Genomic DNA, 21,900 nt, shown 5'->3' on the forward strand with positions numbered 1-21,900 from the left:
TCGTAATCAATGAAAGCTATACATAACGGTTGGTTATATTCCGCCCATTTCTCTATCACCTGATTGATAGTGTGAATATGGTCTATTGTTATGTAGCCTTTATGGAATCCTGCCTGGTCCTTTGTTTGACAGAAGTCTAAGGTGTTCCTGATTCTATTTGCCATTACCTTGGTAAATTGTTTTTAGGCAACTCATAGTAAGCTGATCGGTGTATAAATTTTCAAGTCTTTGGCGTCCCCTTTCTTATGGATTAGGATTATGTTAGCGTTCTTCCAAGATTCCGATACGCTCGAGGTCATGAGGCATTGCGTATACAGGGTAGCCAGTTTCTCTAGAACAATCTGCCCACCATCCTTCAACAAATCTGCTGTTACCTGATCCTCCCCAGCTGCCTTCCCCCTTTGCATAGCTCCCGAGGCTTTCTTTACTTCTTCCAGCGTTACCTGTGGGATTTCGAATTCCTCTAGACTATTCTCTCTTCCATTATCGTCATGCTACCAGTGGGTGGCACTGGTACTGTATAAATCTCTATAGAAATCCTCAGCCACTTGAACTATCTCATCCATATTAGTAATGATATTGCCGACTTTGTCTCTTAACGCATACATCTGATTCTTGCCAATTCCTAGTTCGTTATTCACTGCTTTTAGGCTTCCTCCGTTCCTGAGAGCATGTTCAATTCTATCCATATTATACTTCCTTATGTCAGTTGTCTTACGCTTGTTGATTTACTTGGAAAGTTGTGCCAGTTCTATTCTAGCTGTAGGGTTAGAGGCTTTCATAGATTGGCGTTTCTTGATCAGATCTTTCGTCTCCTGCGATAGCTACTGGTATCCTGTCTAACGGAGTTACCACCGACTTCTATTGCACATTCCTTAATGATGCCCACAAGATTGTCGTTCATTGCTTCAACACTAAGGTCCTCTTCCTGAGTTAAAGCCGAATACCAGTTCTGTAGCTTGATCTGGAATTTCTCTATTTGCCCTCTACCGCTAACTCATTGATCGGCTTCTTACGTAACAGTTTCTTGCGTTCCCTCCTGAGGTCTGGGCTAATTCGAGTTCTTACCATCCTATGGTCACTGCAGCGCACCTTGCCGAGCACGTCCACATCTTGTATGCCTGCTACATATTGTAGCAGGCAGCAATGCTGCCCTGCTAGGGCAGCATTGCTGCCTGCAGTATCTTGAAATAAATAAATAAATGCCAGGGTTAGCGCAGAGTATGAGGTCTATTTAATTTCTAGTCTCGCCGTTCGGGCTACTCCACGCCCACTTTCGGCTATCCCGCTTGCGGAAGAAGGTATTCATTATCCGCATATTATTCTGTTCCGTAAACTCTACTAATAACTCTCCCCTGCTATTCCTAGTGCTTATGCGATATTCCCCCACATGCTTGTCTCCAGCCTGCTTCTTGCCTACCTTATCATTGAAGTCGCCCATCAGTATAGTGTATTTTGTTTTAACTCTACCCATCGCCGATTCCACGTCTTCATAGAAGCTTTCGACTTCCTTGTCATCATGACTGGATGTAGGGGCGTAGACCTGTACAGCCTTCATTTTGCACCTCTTATTAAGTTTCACAACAAGACCTGCCACCCTCTCGTTAATGCTATAGAATTCCTGTATATTACTAGCTATATTCTTATTAATCAGGAATCCGACTCCTGATTCTCGTCTCTGCGCTAAGCCCCGGTAGCACAGGACGTGCCCGCTTTTTAGCACTGTATATGCTTCTTATGGCCTCCTAACTTCACTGAGCCCTATTATATCTCTTTTATTGCCCTCTAATTCCTCCAATAGCACTGCTAGACTCGCCTCACTAGATAACGTTCTAGCGTTAAACGTTGCCAGGTTCATATTTTTTTTCATTTCAGCATCAGACGAAAACAGAGCCTGATGCAGGAACAGAAACTAAAGGCTGATGGAGCCTGACGAGGCCTCTGACCATAAACAGTCCACAGCGGTTACAGATACAACACAAATCTGACACAGACAGACAGACACAACACCAATGACAGACACCATCTGACAGACACAACACCAATGGCGGCCTGTCCGGAGCCAGGGATCCTTAGCAACCTCTGCTGCGTCGCAGGTCTGACCGCCGCCGTGGTCAGTTGCTTCGCAGCTGCTGGGGACTGAGGGCCGGTTTGATTGTTGTGTTCATATAGGAGGTTGTGTCCAAGTACTGCACCAGGGTAGCCAATCCTGCTCTGGTGAGGGAGTGCGTTACCGGTTCTGGTCACCGGGATCAGGCCACACTCCAGGCCTGTCTATGCAATTTTATCAACACGCGGATTTTTTTTTAATCTGGTGTAAAATTGCGCGGCACCATGATTCGAAGCAGGGACCTCTTTGCACGCGAGGCGGGTGTTCTATCTCTACGCCACCGCTGCACCCATATTATATATACAACATTATATATTGTATACAAAAAAAAAGGCCATGAAGAAGCTTGGGTATCTGAAACGTTTCCTACGTCAGTCGACAGAAGAAATAAAGTTACTCGCATATAAAACATTTATTAGGCCGATTCTTGAATATGCTTCCGTCTTGTGGGTCCCATTTACTGAAGTAAATAAAAAAAAACTCGAAAGTGTCCAAAGAAAATCAATAAGATTCGTCTTTAATTCTACAGCTGGCACACATCTCCGACCAAGCTGCAATAAAAAGCTAATTTAGAAACACTTCAACTAAGACGTCATCGTGATAGGTTGAGATATATGTATTTATTATATCATGATAATCTGCGTATCAATAAGGAATTGTACATTCAACAGGTGACTCGTCGTTCCACACGAGGAAATCACTCGAATAAGGTTAATGAATTCGCCTGCAGAACCGATTGCTTCTGTAATTCATTTTTTCCTCGAACTGTCCGAGAATGGAACCGGCTCAGTGCACACATTGTCGAGAAACCAGCCATACAGTCATTCTTAAGTGCTTTATAATTCTTCCATCAGCCTTCGATTTTCAGCAGCACTTATCATCTCGCGAAATATGCTATGGTTCTCCCGCAAAATGCTTCGATAAGTGATGAATTCCAGCAGTTTGTCATATCGTGCGACGCGCATGCGCAGCTTGAATGGTCGGTGCTCGTATCTAATTTTTCCTTGTGAAGCACTCTGTCAATATATCAGTGTCCAATTTTATATCTGTAGCACGGGTTTGTATGCAAGCGACGTGCAAACTATCGGTCTTTCGCTGCTTTTCGGTGCGTGGTGCGAGCCTTGTGGAATGTGTTCTTTTCTTCTTATTTGTGATCATTTCTTCATATGTACTGTCCACTCCTGCCGACGGCCTTCTCTGAAGGCTGGCAGTATTTATCAAATAAAAAAAGATCATTTACTAACCAAATTAACAGTGATAGGATGTGTAAGCGTGGCTCAAGGAGGACGTAGAAAGAAACAGACACACAGAGAGGGTGCTGTCTTTGTGTGTCTGCTTCTTTCTGCGTCCTTGTTCAGTCGCACTTACACATTTTATCATGGATTCAAACTAACTAACCCGTCAACGTGTTTTCACTAAATTAACCAGCACGGTGTCACACGCCCACTGGTAAACATGAACACATCTCTCTCGATGACAGCAGAAACTGTCTGGGAAAACGCTGGAGTCGGGAATCGCGGAAGCAGCCGCGAGCCCATTCACCTCCGTGCATCTGTCGCTTCAACGAGAACGAAACGTCGAAAGCACAGCGCATACGAAGCTACCGGCACTACGCGCACTCTGCAAACATCTCAGATCGCTTTGAAGAGGAGGCACGCGCGGGCGCGCACTCTGGCCACGTCGCAGATCGTTTTCAAGACACACGAGCGCCGGCAACGCGTCCCTACGGTGTCCGCCAACGGCATCTACTACGGCGTCCGCGATTCGTGTGGCCAACGCCTTAGCAGACGCCGCCGTTGTCCCCGCTCTGTACGGAGCGGCCGGCGAGGAGGACATCAAGGCACCCTAGCAGCCTCGGGAGAAGATCGCCCCTCCTCCCTCGCCTGAACCCCCTGCCTCGCGCGCCACAGGAGAGGGCACGCATCAGAGCGGCGTTCCTCGATCGCGCACGCGAGATTAAACTGCGTTCGGCGGCTCACCCTCACACGCTTTCACTCATTAGGGACCTCACCGCGACGCCGACGGCAGAAATGCGCCTGGAATGACCATACAATTGATATCGCAATGAAACAAGAACGGGCAGAGACAATGGCTGCCCACCATACAGTCAAGCGCGTTGCAGATTCTTCACGAAGCCCCGTTGTTCGGCGCCTTCCGCACTCATCAGCCGCGGCCAGAAGGGGCGGCCAACCGTTTGTTTCGTCCGGAGTGAACCGTACTTCCCGATCATGGGAGCAGCTTCGTGGGGCACGTTTCCTCGCTGCGCTTCGGTGGAGGCTGCCGGAAGTGACGCAAATTTGTCACTGCGTAGATTAAAGAAGAGTGTACCATTAACGGCCAACGAAAATAAAGTGTGCCGCCGTAACGTGGCCTTGCCTGAAGGAGACCCACCATATTTCAATGGCGTCGTCGCCCAATACTGCTAGACAGGTTCGATGTCTGTTCAATTTTCGCCGCGTTATTTTTTTCATGTAGGTTCAATGGTGACCGCAAAAACGGAAATATTGAAAAGATTTCGTCTTAGTTTATTATATCTTCCATTATACGCACGTGCGCATGAACTCGCGCTATTTTCGTGTTTTCCCAAGTGAAACAATTTCTTAAGGTTAACTAACTATTTATTTAATAAATGTATGACCGACATATCAATACTGGCGCACGTCAGTCGTTTTGAATGTTTGCGGGGCATTGTGTATCGCTTAATGTTTTCTTCGTCATTTAAAAGAAAGCTCGCGAAATAATAATAAAATTCAACACGGCCAACCACTTTCGTGCCACAGCAGTCCTTCTTAAGGCGTCAAGGTTGCCAGAGTAAAACCAAATGTGGCAGCCTTGTTGGCACGAGATGGCATATTACAGTTTATTGACCAGATGCCTTCTACAAACGCGTACTACGTGAGGCCTGAGGCTGAGAAGCACGTGTCACGTCCATAGCCACGGCCTGCTGAGGGCGCTGGCTAGTACTCCCCAGGACTGGATTATAATAATAATAATATTTGGGGTTTTACGTGCCAAAACCACTTTCTGATTATGAGGCACGCCGTAGTGGAGGACTCCGGAAATTTTGACCACCTGGGGGTTCTTTACCGTGCACCTAAATCTAAGCACACGGGTGTTTTCGCATTTCGCCCGCATCGAAATGCGGCCGCCGTGGCCGGGATTCGATCCCGCGACCTCGTGCTCAGCAGCCGAACACCATAGCCACTGAGCAACCACGGCGGGTCTGGATTATCAATACTTGCACATAACTGCCCATTAACGTGTTTAGATATTCGTTACGGGGCTGGAGGCGCGAATGATGAAGTTACGAATTTTATGAAGCGTCATTCTGTATTTGTCATAGAGGGTCCTTTTGTTGTACTAGTAGTAACAAAGCATACATTGTTTTATATACATTTAAACTTCGAAACGTGAAATCACATGCTCTTCACACAATGTAAACTTTCTGCAGATGGAAAGATATTGCTATTTACGGCGAAAGGGCAGGATCATATGCTGCCTGCTGCCTGCTAGCACGGAAATAGCATCTATGCGAAAATCAGAAAGATTTGTAAGTGAATGTGTGCTGGACTACATCTAGCCGAGAGGGAGAAAAAAGCAAGTGAAATCGGCCGTTTTTACGTGGTGTGTTGGCGTGTTACAAAGTCTATGCTCCATACAGGATATCTTTCTAAAGTTTCCGTTCGTTACTCCTAAGTAGAGCTTATACCAGAGAACATAGCCTGAAGCCCTCCGAAGGTCGTTTGTAGAGCTGTACAACTGTACATGGGGTGTTTCATTTTATTGACAACATAAATTTTAAAAATTGCCCGTGGCATTTACCACAATTATTCTTCGTGAGCTAGATTACCCTCACAGGTAGACATTATTTGTACAAAAATTAAAGCGAACATTCGACTAATAAACTAATCTTTTAAATAATTTACGAATTGTACTCGTCGACATTTAAAGTCGTACCAATTTGGAATGAATTCTCAGGATGACACCAGTTCGCAATAACTCCTAAGCTTCAATATATAAAACGGCGTTTTGTTAAAAAAGATTCAATAGAACAACAACGCATTTTTGCCGCAAACTTGACTGCGCTTATTTCAAAACTAGTGCTAGTTTCAATATACGTTTGAAACTGCATGCACCATGCATGATAAATCACAGGCTTCAATTTGTGTGTTATGTGTATTGTATCTGCGCTAAATTATTTAGTTTAACAGTTAATTACTGCATTTTAATCAGCCAAATATGCGTATTGATTTCTACCGTTAGTAATGTATACATGTCCGACTATTCCAGCTCCATAAGTAGATGTGTACTAAATGACACAGGGGATTAAAAAAAACATTTTATTAATGTTAAAATAAGGCGCGCCCCGCATATTTTTCAATGCGTACATAATCTAAAACATTTGTTTCAATTGTATGCATGTAGTATACGGTTGCCCATTTGCTGAAGTTTATGTGAAGTTGAGCTGCAATTAGTTATGCACTTGTTTAAATTTCGTAATGTTCTTTTCTTTTTGTATGTGTGTATCTGAAAACATGAAATGGCCCTTAATAAGGATGCGACTGGATTATTCAGCAACTGGACGACTACGTATTGAAATGTTTAAAAGTAAGATCTAAACGAGATTTGGCGAATTACATGCTCTAACTCTAGATTTCGACGGATGCTGCTACACTATTATTATTATCATCGTCATCATACATTATTATGGGAAAATATAATGCCTGAATAGGTTGAAATTCGTCCATTTTGTTAAATATAGAGATAGCTAGCTACCTTGTATTGGGAAGTATAAGAAGCGAAGCCTTTAACTTGGGTTGCCTAACTTTTGGGACTGCGCCATGGCGTGTGCAAGCGTCGATGCCTCTGCGGGCTGGTCTAATTGCGTTTGCATTGTAGAGTATGTTTTAAATAAATCACGATCGCAACAATCAAAAATGATTTAAATACCAACAAAAAATTATAGTGAAGTTTCACTTCGTGAACGTGGTTTCAGTGCAAGCGTGTGGACGCCGCAAACATGCCCAGCGAGCACCACGGCATTGAAGCACGAACTGAAACGGCGCGAACGTGCTCGCGGATGCAATCTCGACGGTGCTACGCCTGTTGTGCCACAACCAAAGCACAAGTGCTAGACATGCAAAGAGACGTCGCGAACATGCGCAGTAAGCGCCGCAACGTCGAAGAACAAACAGAAAGGGCGCGAACGCGGTCGCTACACTGACCTCGATGGTGCGACGCCTGTCATGCCACAGGGAAAGTGCAAGTGCCAGACATGCAGAGAGACTCCGGGAACATGCACTCGAGCACCGCAGCGTCGAAGCACAAATGGAAAGGGCGCGAACGCGGTCGCTACACTGACCTCGATGGTGCGACGCCTGTCGTGCCACAGGGAAAGTGCAAGTGCCAGACATGCAGAGAGACTCCGGGAACATGCACTCGAGCACCGCAGCGTCGAAGCACAAATGGAAAGGGCGCGAACGCGGTCGCTACACTGACCTCGATGGTGCGACGCCTGTCATGCCACAGGGAAAGTGCAAGTGCCAGACATGCAGAGAGACTCCGGTAACATGCACTCGAGCACCGCAGCGTCGAAGCACAAATGGAAAGGGCGCGAACGCGGTCGCTACACTGACCTCGATGGTGCGACGCCTGTCATGCCACAGGGAAAGTGCAAGTGCCAGACATGCAGAGAGACTCCGGTAACATGCACTCGAGCACCGCAGCGTCGAAGCACAAATGGAAAGGGCGCGAACGCGGTCGCTACACTGACCTCGATGGTGCGACGCCTGTCATGCCACAGGGAAAGTGCAAGTGCCAGACATGCAGAGAGACTCCGGTAACATGCACTCGAGCACCGCAGCGTCGAAGCACAAATGGAAAGGGCGCGAACGCGGTCGCTACACTGACCTCGATGGTGCGACGCCTGTCGTGCTACAGGGAAAGTGCAAGTGCCAGACATGCAGAGAGACTCCGGGACAGCGAGCACCGCAGAGTCGAAGCACAAACGGAAAGTGCGGGAACACGCTCGCGGACGCAACATTGATCGCGACGCTGCAGCGTCTGTTGTGCCACAGAGAAAGCGGAAGTGCTACACATGCACAGCGATCACTGCAGCATTGAAGCACAAACTGAAAGTGCGTGAACGCGGTCGCAACATTGATCGCGAAGGTGAGACACCTGTTGTGCCACAAGGAAAGTTGAAGTGCTAGACATAGAGACAGACGCCATGAACATGCACTGCGGGCACCGCAGCGTCGCCGCAGAAACGGAAAACGCGCCAATGCATTCGCGGGCGCAACATTGATCGCGAAAGTGCGACGCCTGTTGCGTCACAGGGAAAGCGGAAGTGCTAGACATGCAAAGAGGCGCCGCGAATATGCACCGCGAGCAGCGCCGCGTAGCTGCACAAACGGAAAGGTCGCGAACGTGGTCGCGGACGCAGCTTTGATCTCGATGGTGTGACGCCTGGTGTGCCACAGGGAACGTGTCATTGCTTCACATGCAAAGAAGACACGCCGCGAACATGCACAACGAGCACCGCGGCGTCTAAGCAAAATGCCAGGCACGAAAGCGAGCTTTCTGGTAGAAACGCGTTCCTCTTGCTTGGGCCGATGTCTGGTAATTGTTTCGCTCTTTTAATAGTTCAATCCAAGATTTACCATAAAAGCCATGCCCTGTCGTTTTGTTTCATGACGCTTGTATGTGGGCTGCCATTCTCAAAATTCCGAGGAATAGCTTTCTAAAGAATGTAAGACGAAGTATGAGCAACTTTAGTGGCATATACAATGCTTCACGGCCTCAGACACCGCCGATTTGAAGAGCTGGCCAGTTACGCTTGAACCTGTATGGAATGTAACATTAATATGTGTGTATCAGGATCCTGTATTACCCAGACTAAGCTCACCGCAAACTTACACGTAAGTTATGGAAAAAGAATGTGGATGAGGAATTATTGATCTTCGATTGGTCTGATTTGCAAGAACGATAATTTAATCTATTTCGCTTGTTCTTCTGTTTTTCGAATAATTTTTTTTAATTTGCTTAGGCGATTACGTCTGTTAGTTGGAAAGGAGGACAATAATTGCGAGAGCCGTAGCGCTAATTACCAGCACCACCGGAAGTGAGGGATAATCGCTGTTAAAATCTGCTAAAAAAGCGCACCACATGTGGAAGGCTTTTAGGGTAAATATTAGCGGAGCGTCATGGTATATCGTCAGGGCATAGGCCATTTTTCGGAGTAGAATAAGTTGTTCCGGGGTGTCATTGTCCTATATCTTGCTATGTCCATGGTTAAACGTATCTTGCCACAAAAGTTTTACTCGCTGTATAGCTATGCGACTATGTTATCGCGTTTCTGCTGTCCCTCAAGAGCATGCTTGCGGTGTCGGAAAGCGCATGGTTCTTCAACGTATTAGAACGACAGAAAGCTGAGCTAGTTGGTAAGGATTCATAATGCAAAAAGGGGATAAGACGTGCAGACATGGACACAGGAGAAGAGAAGGGAACAACACGAACGGCGTTCGTGCTGTTGTCCACTTCTCTTGTGTCCGTGTCTGCACGCCTTACCCCTTTTTTGCATTATGACTTCAACGTATGTTAGCGTGTAGCAGTGCTTTCGAGAAAGACGGGCCAACCGTGTATCAGTTTGCAAGGTCACTAAGCAGCTGATTATGTGGCACGTTGTAGAGTGTTCCACGTCTCCGCGAGCGCGTCTGGAAGATTCTATGAAGAATGTAGAATGTCTAGAAGCGGCCGTCATTTCGCGCGATCACCACTGACCTCACTTTTTGCGTGATATTGCCGCCGCCGAGTTGCATCTCAGTTTCGAGGGCGCAAGTTGGCCCAACCAGCAGTTCACAGTTTATTCTATCGCTTCCTGCTCGCCCGTCGTAACGGCCACGTTGCATCATTGATGCCTACCGAAACACATCGGTTGGCTAGCAGTGTGAACATCATTACGCACGCCTTACCCTTCATTGCAAACCAATCACCAGAGTGATTACAAGACATTATTAAAGGCTCTATACTACACGAGTTCTTTAGTTTACGTTGTTTTTGATGTGCTCTTTATAGTAGTGTGTGCATTGAAGCATTTTGTGCTAACTTGTCTTGCTGTTTTCGCAAGCTTGTGTTTTGGCCTGGTTATCTGTCTAGTCATTCACTGTATCACGCTATAAGCACTAAAAATTATTAAATCATGCTAAAAGCTCGATATGATTATTAGCCACGCCGTAGTGGGGGACTATGGAATAATTTTGACCACCGGTGGTTCTCTAACTCGCACCTATTTCACGGTACACGGGCGTTCTTTGCATTTCGTCCCCATTGAAATGCGGCCGCCACGGATGCGGGATTTGATCCCGCGACCTCGTGCTTAGCATCGCAACGGCATATCCACGTCAAATCCACGGATTTGATCCCGCGACATCGTGCTTATAGTAGCACAACGCCATAACCACTACGCCACCACGGCGGCGGAGTGAATAGACGACTAAAGACATGACCCCTGCACTAACAAGTGCAGGAGTCAGGTTTCTATTTTCTTCTGTCACCTGCTCTCAGCTGTGTTTCTGGCGGGCCGGTTAATGCTTCTGATACCTCCAGGGATTCAAGCGAAGCTGATCTGACAATGCGCGCGGATACGCCATGCCCACTGCACAGCTATTTCTGTATGGATTGGCCTAACCAAACACAGCGTGTAAACAAGTACGAGATGCAACACGATATGCAGCACAGCGCATTTGTAAATCCGTGATGACGCGTGGATTGGTGCGCGTGCCCTGCGCTGCACAGGGGGAGCGGAGCGGCCACCGCCTTGGCCTGGAATAGCGCTGCCCTCCCATCGCTCAGTTATGACACGCTTCCTTATAGGAGGAACCATCATCGCAACTGGGTCGAGCATGTTTCTGAACTCTAGGCACAACCTCTGCCTCCGGAGCAACCATGTGCGGAACCAGACGGAGAAATTCAAGATAGAGGCAACGAGGGAGGAGACGGGAATAAGAAGAACGGTCCGAGCCGCGCTCATTAATAAACGGCCGCCGAGAAACTCACGATAAGCGTTGCGAACGTCTCGGCTGCCTCTCCCTGCCTGCCATGCACTCTCCCGCCAAGCGAGGCATTGAGGTTTAATTAATTACCTGCCACGTGAGCAACAATCGCGCGTGCGAGGACCGCCGGCGCCGGTCTTCTCGAGCGGCAGCCGTTAGGTGCCTCTACAGGGGTCGCTCGCGGCGAGATCCTCACGCAGCAGACCACGCCAGATGCCCCCTCCCCCCGTGTATGTGGCTGCATTCTGCGGTTCCCTTTTGGCAGTCGCGTGACGTAGGTCGTGCCCCTTGCCTATGCGTACGACGTGAACTGTGTAACTAATTGCCGCAATGAGACTCGGAACCGGGACCATTTACCATACATAGCCTTCTGGTCTTGTTCCGCCTAAAGGTTACTCCTGACAGGCGCTGCTGTGCCTCTTGCGCGTGGCGACTTCGCAAAAATACCTGCCTATAGGTTTTAGTCTACATCCCCTTTTCGCCACTAAGGCACACAAACTGAAAGTGGAGTGTCGACTGTCACAAGGAGTGAGTGAGTGAGTGAGTGAGTGAGTGAGTGAGTGAGTGAGTGAGTGAGTGAGAACTTTATTGAGCTCTAGTAATTGCGTTATTCTGCGGCTGGGGCGGATTTCTCAGGAAATTTAGTTGGCTATGCAGCGTCTTCTTGACAAAAAGTTAACCGCACCAAAAGTTCCGGCCATGCGGAGTAATATATCTATTGATTTAGTTACGTCTACGTACAACACTATTATGACGATATCATCGAGCGATGCTCAAGAGACGATCCGCCTCGAGAACGACGATGAAGTTGGTCGGTGCGCTTGGCGCGAGCGAGTGTCGGCCTAGCTGCCTGGCTCCAGTGTAAATAGCATGTAAATAGCCTCTTCTGTCTGTGTCTTTCCACACGCAACATTCTGGTGGAGGTCAGCGATGCCTGTCCTCACTACGGAACTCCGAAGTGGTCGGCACACCGATCTTGTCATCATGCCTCCCGGTGACGCGCCCACCTCGGCAAACGGCTTCGGCCTGTCCCACTGCTCCAATCGTCATGGTCGCCCCACATCTCGACCCAGGTGTGCTCTCTGGCCTGGAGGGACAGGATGTTGACGACTGGATCAAGCTCTATGAACACGCCAGTGCTAACAAAAGGTGAGACCCAACGATTATGCTCGCCAATGTCATCTTTTGTCTCGGCGGCACCCCACGCGTGTGGTACCAAAACGCATGACGACGAGATAACCAGTTGGGACAGTTTCAAAGAGAAGCTACGGGAACTGTTCGGCGACCCCATTGGGCGCATGGCTGCCGCGAGAAAGGCTCTTGCGTCTCGTGTTCAGTCATCTACGGAGCCGTACGTTTCCTACATCCTCGACGTCTTGGCTCTATGCCGCAAAGCTGATGATGCTATGCCCGTAGCAGATAAAGTTTCACATGTTCTAAAAGGTATCGCCGACGACGCTTTCAATTTGCTTGTTTTCGGCAACGTCTCGACTATCGACGCCATCATCAAAGAATGCCGTCGCCTCGAACAAGCTAAGAGCCGCCGTATCACACACCACATTACGCGGCTACCCAACACTGCTGCTACGTCGACTTGTGAGGGTCAACCTCGTCAGATCACCACCTGTGATGACGTCACCCGTATTGTTCGCCGCGAACTCAAGGCCGCCTGTTCGCCAGCTTTCTCCACGACGCCTCCCTATCCGCCAGCAACCACCATTGCGATTATTCAGGCCGTCGTCGGACAGGAATTTGAAAACATGGGTCTGAACTCCGTGTGTTCCACGTCTCAACCCAGCGTTCCCCAGTTCTCTAGTGGTCCTCATCGACCTCGGCAGTCCTTTTCCACCACATCTTGCCGCAACCCGTCCGATTGGCGTACACCTGATGACCGGCCGACCTGCTTCCACTGCTGTCGCAGCGAGCACGTCGCTCGTCACTGGCGCAACCGATGGTTACCACCTCCTCGGACATACGCCGTCGCTTATTCCCGCACCTTTGGACCTTCCGTTCCCTATACCACCCGCCATGAATCCACTGCCGGTGATGCTCCTGCTCCGAACCTTCGCTACAGCCGCTCGCCCTCACCTCGAAGCCATCAGTCTCGTTCGCCCCAACCTCGTCGCTTCTCTTCGCCGCCTATCGCCTCCCGGATCCAGCTGGAAAACTAGGCACTGTAGCACGCGTCGTCCGCGTTGCGGGTGGCGGTACTGTGCCTATCATCGGCAGGTGTGCGGCACGCGTCAGCATCGCCAGCCGCCACACCCCTGTCCTCTTCACCATAATTACTCATTGACCTCACGACCTCATTCTCGGCCTCGATTTTCTCTCCGCACATTCTGCTCTTATTGACTGCTCTTCCAGTACCCTTCACCTTGAGTTGCCGATGCTCGCAGAACCTTCTGACGCACCCTACTGCCGCTTACGTCCCACCGGCTTTCTTCGCCTGCAGCTAAAGTCAATAGCCTACATTGAACTGTTGTCTTTCCTACCAGTTCCTGATGGCGAGTACCTCGTCAATCCTCTGCCCGACATTCCAATAAGGTATGACGTTACAGTGCCTCACAGTATACATAATATTATTGGGAACCGCACTCACATGCCTGTCTGTAACATTGGATTGGCAAAGCAAATTCTACCGCAAGGTATTTGCCTTGCCACCGTTGATTGTCTCGGCGACGAATGCGTGGCAGCGTTATCGACCGATGGGTCTCGCCAGCTTAGCATGCCCCTCGCGCCAGCCTTGAGTGCTGATCCCAATATAAAGAAAATGGTTGCGACGGACCTGTCCTCTGCCCAGGTTGAAGAGCTTTGCCAAGTATATCGTCCTACCGATATATTTTCGACATCGACGATCGCCCTTTAGGCCAGACGCTCGCGGTCAAGCATCGGATTCTTACTGGCGATGCTACGCCTATTCACCGACGACCGTATCGAGTTTCTGCGTCGGAACGCCGAGTAATTCAAAACGAAGTCAACAAAATGCTAGATAAAAACATAACTGAGCCTTCTTCGAGTCCCTGGACGTCACCTGTGGTGTTGGTTAAGAAGAAGGACGGCACGTGGCGCTTCTGTGTAGACTACCGTCATATGAACAGCATTACAAAGAAAAACGTCTACCCGCTCCCACGTATAGACGACGCCCTTGACTGCCTGCACGGTTCCAGCTATTTCTCGTCTATTGATATCCGTTCGGGATACTGGCAGATTGCTGTTGACGATATGGACAGAGAAAAAACCGCGTTCATCACACCTGGTGGCCTATACCAATTTAAAGTAATGTCGTTTGGATTATGCAAAGCGCCTGCCACCTTTGACCGTATGATGGACTCCTTGCTCCAAGGTTTCAAATGGCCCACTTGCCTCTGCTACGTGGACGACGTCATCGCCTTCCCGCCAACGTTCGACACTCACCTTGAACGTCTCACAACTATACTTGATGTATTTCGAAAGGCGAAGCTGCAACTTAACTCTTCCAAATGTAATTTTGGCCTCCGGCAAATTACTCTTCTGGGCCGTCTCGTTGACGCTTCCGGAGTACAGCCTGATCCCGACAAAACTCGCGCTGTCAGAGTTTCCGGTTCCGAAGACATCCGCAGACGTTCGAAGTTTTGTTGGGCTATGCTCGTACTTTGGTCTTTTTGGTCAAGATTTTGCGGCAATTGCTAGACCCCTCACTAACCTTTTAAGGAAAGGCGTAAAATTCTCGTGGGGTACTTCAGAAGCCGCCGCCTTCTCTCGTCTCGTTACTCTTCTCTCCTCACCTCCGATTCTCGCCCACTTCGACCCTGATGCCCCTACAGAATTGCGTACAGATGCCAGCGGCCATGGCGTAGGTGCCGTCTTAGCCCAGCGTCAGCGTGGCTAGGATCGCGTTATTGCTTATGCGAGCCGCCTTCTAGCACCATCGGAGCACAACTATTCCATTACGGAACGAGAATGCCTTGCTGTTGTCTGGGTGGTTGCGACGTTCCGTCCTTACCATTACGGTCGCCCTTTTTCCGTAGTCGCTGACCGTCATGCTCTCTGCTGGCTCTCATCGCTAAAAGATTCTACAGGCCGGCTTGGTCAATGGGCTTTAAGGCTACAAGAATTTTCATATTTCGTGGTGTACAAGTCAGCCGCTTGCACCAAGACGCTGACAGCTTGTCGCGTTACCGGGTGGACGACTCTGACTCCTCCAATATTGCCAGTGCTTCTTGCGTATTCTCTGTATCACAGCTGCTTCATTTCGCCGACGAGCAACGCCGTGAAACCTACATCCGAGCACTCATCGACCGTTTTGAGCACTCTCCGGCCGATGCTACTCTACGCCTCTTCGTCCACCGCGACGGTACTCTATACGGTCGTAACCTTCATCTGGACGGCTCTGAGTTCCTACTTGTAATACCTAAACACCTCCGCTCCACCGTTTTAGAACAGCTCCACGACGCACCAACGGCAGGACATCTCGGCGTATCTCGAACCTGTGACCGTGCACGTCGCCGTTTTTTTCTGGCCGGGCCTTGCCCGTTTCGTCCGACGTTACGTCGCCACTTGTGAACTTTGCCAACGACGCAAGAAGCCTTCGCAGCTCCCCGCTGGTTACCTGCAGCCGCCCGACGTCCCTGCCGAGCCCTTTCATCCTGTCGGCTTAGACCTTCTCGACCCATTTCCGCAATCTACGTCAGGAAACAAGTGGGTTGCAGTCGCGGCGGACTACGCGATCCGCTACGCCGTATTAGATTTGTCGGACGATCCCACCGCTGTCAACCAGATGTAGGAGTCGTCGGACGATTTCGCCGCTGCCACCATTTGAAGGAGTTGAAAGTCGTAGAGAGGAACTCGGTGAACAGGATTTATTTACATTATTTACATCTCTAGCAAGACATACATCGACAGTCTAGCGTGACTTCCATATGGAGCCCGCAAGACTAACATGCAGCAAACAGCTTACGAGCACACAGCTCACCAGTACATTTCTAGCACGACAACGACCACTCAGCTCACTAGTACATCTCGAGCACGACAACGAGCACACAACGAGCACACACTAGTAGCCGACAATCGCTGCTTATAAGCACTTGGTCCCCCCTTGATTCCAAGCGAACGGAAACGTTCGTCCAGTCATCGTTTGACGTCACCGTTCGACGTCACCGAAGATGACCCGCCCTTTTGGAGGAGGCGGGCTCACATATACGTGTTGCACAGGTTTCAGTGCCGCACAGGCTTCAGCGCCGCACACACACACACAGGTGTAAAGGTCCGGAGTTGACGTCAGAGGGGCTTTGTAGAACTCTGCACCGTCCCGGGTGGCACGCCGGCTAGCACATTCCTGAGCTGACCCCGCGCCACGTGGCTGCCGGTTATTCGTAGTTCTCTGAAGTGCGCCCCGTCCGGTTGGATTGGAATACGTGCAGCGGGCTGAAATAGCTGGCACGTTGTCACCCCGTACGGCCATTCCTAACAGCCGTAACCCGTGCTCTTCCGACCAGTTTCGCAACTGATGTTACCGACTTCTTCCTACATGATATCATTTTGATGCATAGTGCTCCGCGTCATTTGCTAACATACCGTGGTCGTACGTTTTCGGCCAAAGCCATCGACGACATCATGCATGCCTGCTTAATACGGCATAAATTTACCATCTCCTACCACCCCCAAACGAACGGCCTCACTGAGCGCTTGAAGCGCACCCTTACAGACATGGTATCCAAATACGTTTCCGACGACCACCGTGACTGGGACCTGGCTCTACCTTACATTACCTTTGCATACAACTCTTCCCGTCTCGAAACTGCTGGCTTTTCCCCGTTTTACTTCTTGTATGGCCGCGAAGCGACGCTACCACTGGACACTGTGCTTCCGTCCGCCACAGCTTCAACTAGCGATTATGCCTGTGATGCAATTGCCCATGCTGACCACGCTCGCCAACTTGCGCGCGCTCGTCTACAAGTGTCTCAAAACAAGCAGAAGCAACGCTACGAGCTCGGTCACCGTGATGTTCATTTTGTGCCCGGCAGCCTCGTGTTGCTTTGGTCACCTTCGCATAAAGTTGGCCTTTGTGAAAAACTGCTTCCTTGTTACACAGGCCCATATCGCGTGCTCCGCAATGTGACCGATGTCATCCATGAAATCGTTCTAGCCACGCCCATTACGTCCTCCGCTGGGACAACTACTGACATTGTCCACGTCGCCCGGCTCAAGCCCTACAACTCTCCACGCGCCTTGGATATTTAACAGCAACGTGACGGTGCTTTTGCCGCCGCGGGGGTAGTATGACGATATCATCGAGCGATGCTCAAGAGACGAGCCGCCGCGAGAACGACGATGAAGTTGGTCGGTGCGCTTGGCGCGAGCGAGTGTCAACCTGGCTGCCTGGCTCCAGTGTAAATAGCCTGTAAATAGCCTCTTCTGTCTGTGTCTTTCCACACGCAACAATATCAAGAAATCTCCTTCAATGGCTTGAATAAAATGTACACTACGAATGAATCGGTCCTGTGTCGTTCACGCAGGGCTCTTCACGAATGCAGGGAATCAATCCATAGCGACGGAGACACGCAAATCGCTTGAAAAAAAGAAAAACAAAAGCTTAGAGAATTTCAACATGCTGGATGATAACACTTGTGTTTTCTTCAGCAGCTAACAGTACGTATCCTAAGCAAAGCCGAGTCTCAAAAGTAATCTATTTGGTAGAATTCGGAGTACGAGATTCATGGGTGTAGAATAGCTGAATTCTCTTTTAGGATATCTTTTAGGCGTCTTTCTGAAGGCCCCTTAATCAATTTCGACAATACGTACACCTTCACTCTGCTTTAACCATTCCTGCGTTTTGGTCATCACTACTGTGATCCTGCGTGCGCTATATTTAAGCGTCCGGACCTCTGAAAGCGATACCGTCAATGTTCTTGTTGCCTGCAATAAAGAGTTGCTAGCCTTCAGTACGCAGCTTTCGATTTTGCTCCGCATAGATAATATATGTTCACTGAACTCTCAGTATGCATCCAATTTATTTTTGCATTTCATGATCGCTGTTGTATGTGGTAACATAATTTTATCCAGAAACCTGTGTACTTTCCCCTTGCCAGGCTATTGATCATTATCTTTGTCTTCTGCATATTAATCTTCACCCCCACTCTTACACTCTCTCTGTTAAGTCCTCAATCATTTGTTGTAACTCGTCTCCAGTAGTGCTGAATAGGACAATGTCAACTGGAAATCGACGGTTGCTGAGATATTCGCCGTTGAGTCTTACTCCTAAGCCTTCCCAGTTTAATAGCTTGAATACTTCTTTCAAGCACACAGTGAATACCATTGGAGACATCGTGTCTCCTTTTTTGACCCCTTTCTTTATAGGTATTTTCCAGATTTTTTTTGGAGCGTTAAGGTAGCTGTGGAATCTGTGTAGATGTTTTACAAGATATTTACGTAAGCGTCCTGTACTACTTCATTCTGTAATGCCTCTATGACTGCTGGTATTTCTACTGAATGAAGTGACTTTTCGTTATTTATGAAAGCCATATAGAGAAGCTGATTGTACTCTGCTGATTTCTCGATTACCTGATTGATGGATGGATGGATGTGATTCACTGCAGATTATTCCTTCCTGAAGCCAGCCTGTTCCGTTGGTTGACTAAAGTCCAGTATTGCCCTTATTGTATTGGAGATCATCTTGGTCAATATTTTATATGACACTGTAAGTAAGCTAACAGACCTGTAACTTTTCACCTCTTTAACGTCTTTATTTCTGTGAATTAGTATAATGTTGGCATTCTTCCAGTTCTATGGGACCCTTGAATTCGTAGGCAGTCCGTATAAAAGGCCACCAGTTTTGAAGCATTATGTCTCCTCCATCTTTGATTAATTCGATTGTTATTCCATCTTCTCCTGCCGCTTTTCCCGTTTCATGTTTGCGAGGCCCTTCTACTGCATTGCTAGCTTTATAAGGAGTCTCTGTAACTTGTTCATTACTACTTCGAATGGAGGTATCGTGGCTGCTCTGAGTATTGTATATGTCAGTATAGAATTTTTCCGCTGCTTATATCTTCGAGATTGCTGATGATATTACTCTGCTTATCTTTCAGTGCATGCATCTTGGTTGTCCTACGCCAAGTTTCCTTCTCACTGATTCCATGCTGCATCCATTTCTTACTGCTTTATCGGTCCTTCTCGCGAAATAATTTCGTATATCTCTTATTCTCCCCTTGTTGACCAGTTTCGACAGTTCCGTGAATTCTATCTGATCTCTTGAGTTAGACACTGTCATTCATTGTTGTTTCCTTATTAGTTCCTTTGTTACATGGGAGAACTTACCTACTGATTGCCTTGGTACTTTACCTCCCACTTCAATTGCTGCTTCTGAAGGCAGCCTAGTTACGGTTTCTTTCATTGCCTCTATGTCATCCTCATCTCTCTGCAGTGGCGTAGCCAGAAATATCGTTCGGTGGGGGCTCGCATTGCAGCTCGGTTTCCTCCTTAAGAGACAGCTTTAGCTCGGGTGCTCGTATCTAAATACATGTAGAAGAAGAATTCGTTTTTCTCGGCAACCAATGCACCTAATTCGACGAGGTTTGTGGCATTTAAAAGAAAAACTTAAATTCTAGTGACTGTTGGTTCAGAATTTTTCCTTTAGGTTGGCAGTCCTTTATTAAAAATTGACCAATATCGCAAATTTTCAGAAAATGAAACAAACTATCAAGTTCAAAACTCTGTAACTCAGCAAAAAAATGATATAAAAATTCTGTGAATTGCACCTAATAGTACATCTACAGCGGACATAATTGCTATGTTACACTGGAATCTCAAGCAATTTAGCCTTATGTAAATACGGCTTTCGCTGAATACTTGTACACATCCTAACAAATTCACGTAAGATACGAATTGACATGCCAAATTTGTCCGCTATGACTGTTATAATAGATGCAGTTTACTGAACAGCGGCATATGTGCCTGATGCAGAGCTATTAGTTTGTAAACGTCGTGCTTCTATCTTTTTTTAACTTCCGAGTTTTTCAACATATTTTTAAAAATGTTCAGGTCCTAAATCGAAATTCCGCTTCCAACGGACACTAGAATTTAGCTTTTGCTTTCAAGTGCAACAAATTTCAATAAAAGCGATCCGGGGGTTATCACAGAAAAGCGTTTCTGCGTTTTACATGTATTTGAATCGGCCGCGTCGGAGTTGGGCGCGAGCTAAAGCTTCCTCTCAAACAATTGGTCTGGGGATCCTATACATGAATAAGAAATGCATTGCCATTGCTAAAGATGCTACAAAGGAATTCTTGAACACTACGCACTATCAAAACAAGTAAAATATGTATTTTTCATAAAAGAATATACTTTTATGTGCCAAAAATTGTGTACAAAATAACTGATATCTATGCTTCCATGTATTTTCGCTATTTAGTAAGTAAAGAAAATATCGTACGAACTTTAGAACTATATCAGTTCGAAACCAGCAAAGCAGTGCATGCTGCTGATGTCAAAAATGTAAAGGCCATGAAATTAACAAGCTGAGGACAAATAATGTAATGAAACTGCCGTTCAAGAACCTTGTTCAGATTCTTGTACATGTGCAATGGCCAGCGAAAAATCTCAATGAAGCTGTCATTTCTTCCAATATATTACGCAAGAGCAGCTGTCACCGGTCGTGTATCGTGAGTAATTGCACCTAAATTAGAGCCGCAACAGAGAGCACGTATAAACAGCCGGAGTTCTGAAAAATATACCAGGGCGAGTAAAATGAAAGTCAGCCAATGAGAATATATGACAAACGCGGTAGTTTATTTAAAAGTAGTCTCCTTCATCATTTAGACATTTGTCCCGTTGTCTAACGAGTCGCGTGATTACCGTCTCATTAAACTCCTTGGGTTGCTGCTTCAAAAAGTCTGCAACTGAATCTTTCACGTCATCGTCCGACACGAATCTGGTTCGCTTGAGCTGTTTTTTTTTTTCAAATGCTCCAAAAAGTGGAAGTCGCAAGGCGACAGGTCTGGGCTGTGTGGCGGATGTTACAGCGTTTTCCACTTGAACGTTGCCAGTTTTGTATTATATACATCAGCGACGTGGGGACGGCATTGTCGTGGAACAACATGACTCCATTCGTCAATTTTCCACGTAGTTTGTTCTTGATTGTGACACGCAGCTGATCTGGCGTTTCACAATAACGAAAAGAATTGATAGCCTCTCAAGATTTAGCAAATTCTATCAGTAATGTCCGCTGACGATCGAAAACAAAAGTCAACAACACCTTTCCGGCGGAAATGACGGCCTTTCCTTTCTTGGGGGTGGTGAATTTGAATGTTTCCACTGCAAGCTTTGCCATCGTGTTTTAGGCTCGTAGAAGTGGAACCATGGTTCGTCTCCGATCACAATTGGAGACAGGAAGTCGTCACCTCTATTATGATACCGGATCAGATGAGTCAAGACAGCGCTGAACTTATCCGTCTTCTGGCGGTAGTTCAAAATCTTGGGCAACCATTGCACACACAAGAGCCGATAACCGAGATGTTCATGAATTATGGCGTGAACCAAACCGTGACTGATGTTCACACGCTCTGCCAGTTCATCGATACTTATCCTCCGTTCTTGTCTCATCAGCTCATCAACCTTTGCAGTTTTGTTAGGGGTAATTGCACGATGGCTTTGGCCCGGCCTTGGATCGTCTTTGCAACTTTCACGTCATTCTTTGAACCGTTTCCTCGAAGGCTTCACAGTGGCCAATGAAATGCAATGTTCAACGTACACGACAGCCATACG

Source organism: Dermacentor variabilis, chromosome 5 (assembly GCF_050947875.1).
Source record: "Dermacentor variabilis isolate Ectoservices chromosome 5, ASM5094787v1, whole genome shotgun sequence".
Classification (NCBI taxonomy): Eukaryota; Metazoa; Arthropoda; class Arachnida; order Ixodida; family Ixodidae; genus Dermacentor; species Dermacentor variabilis.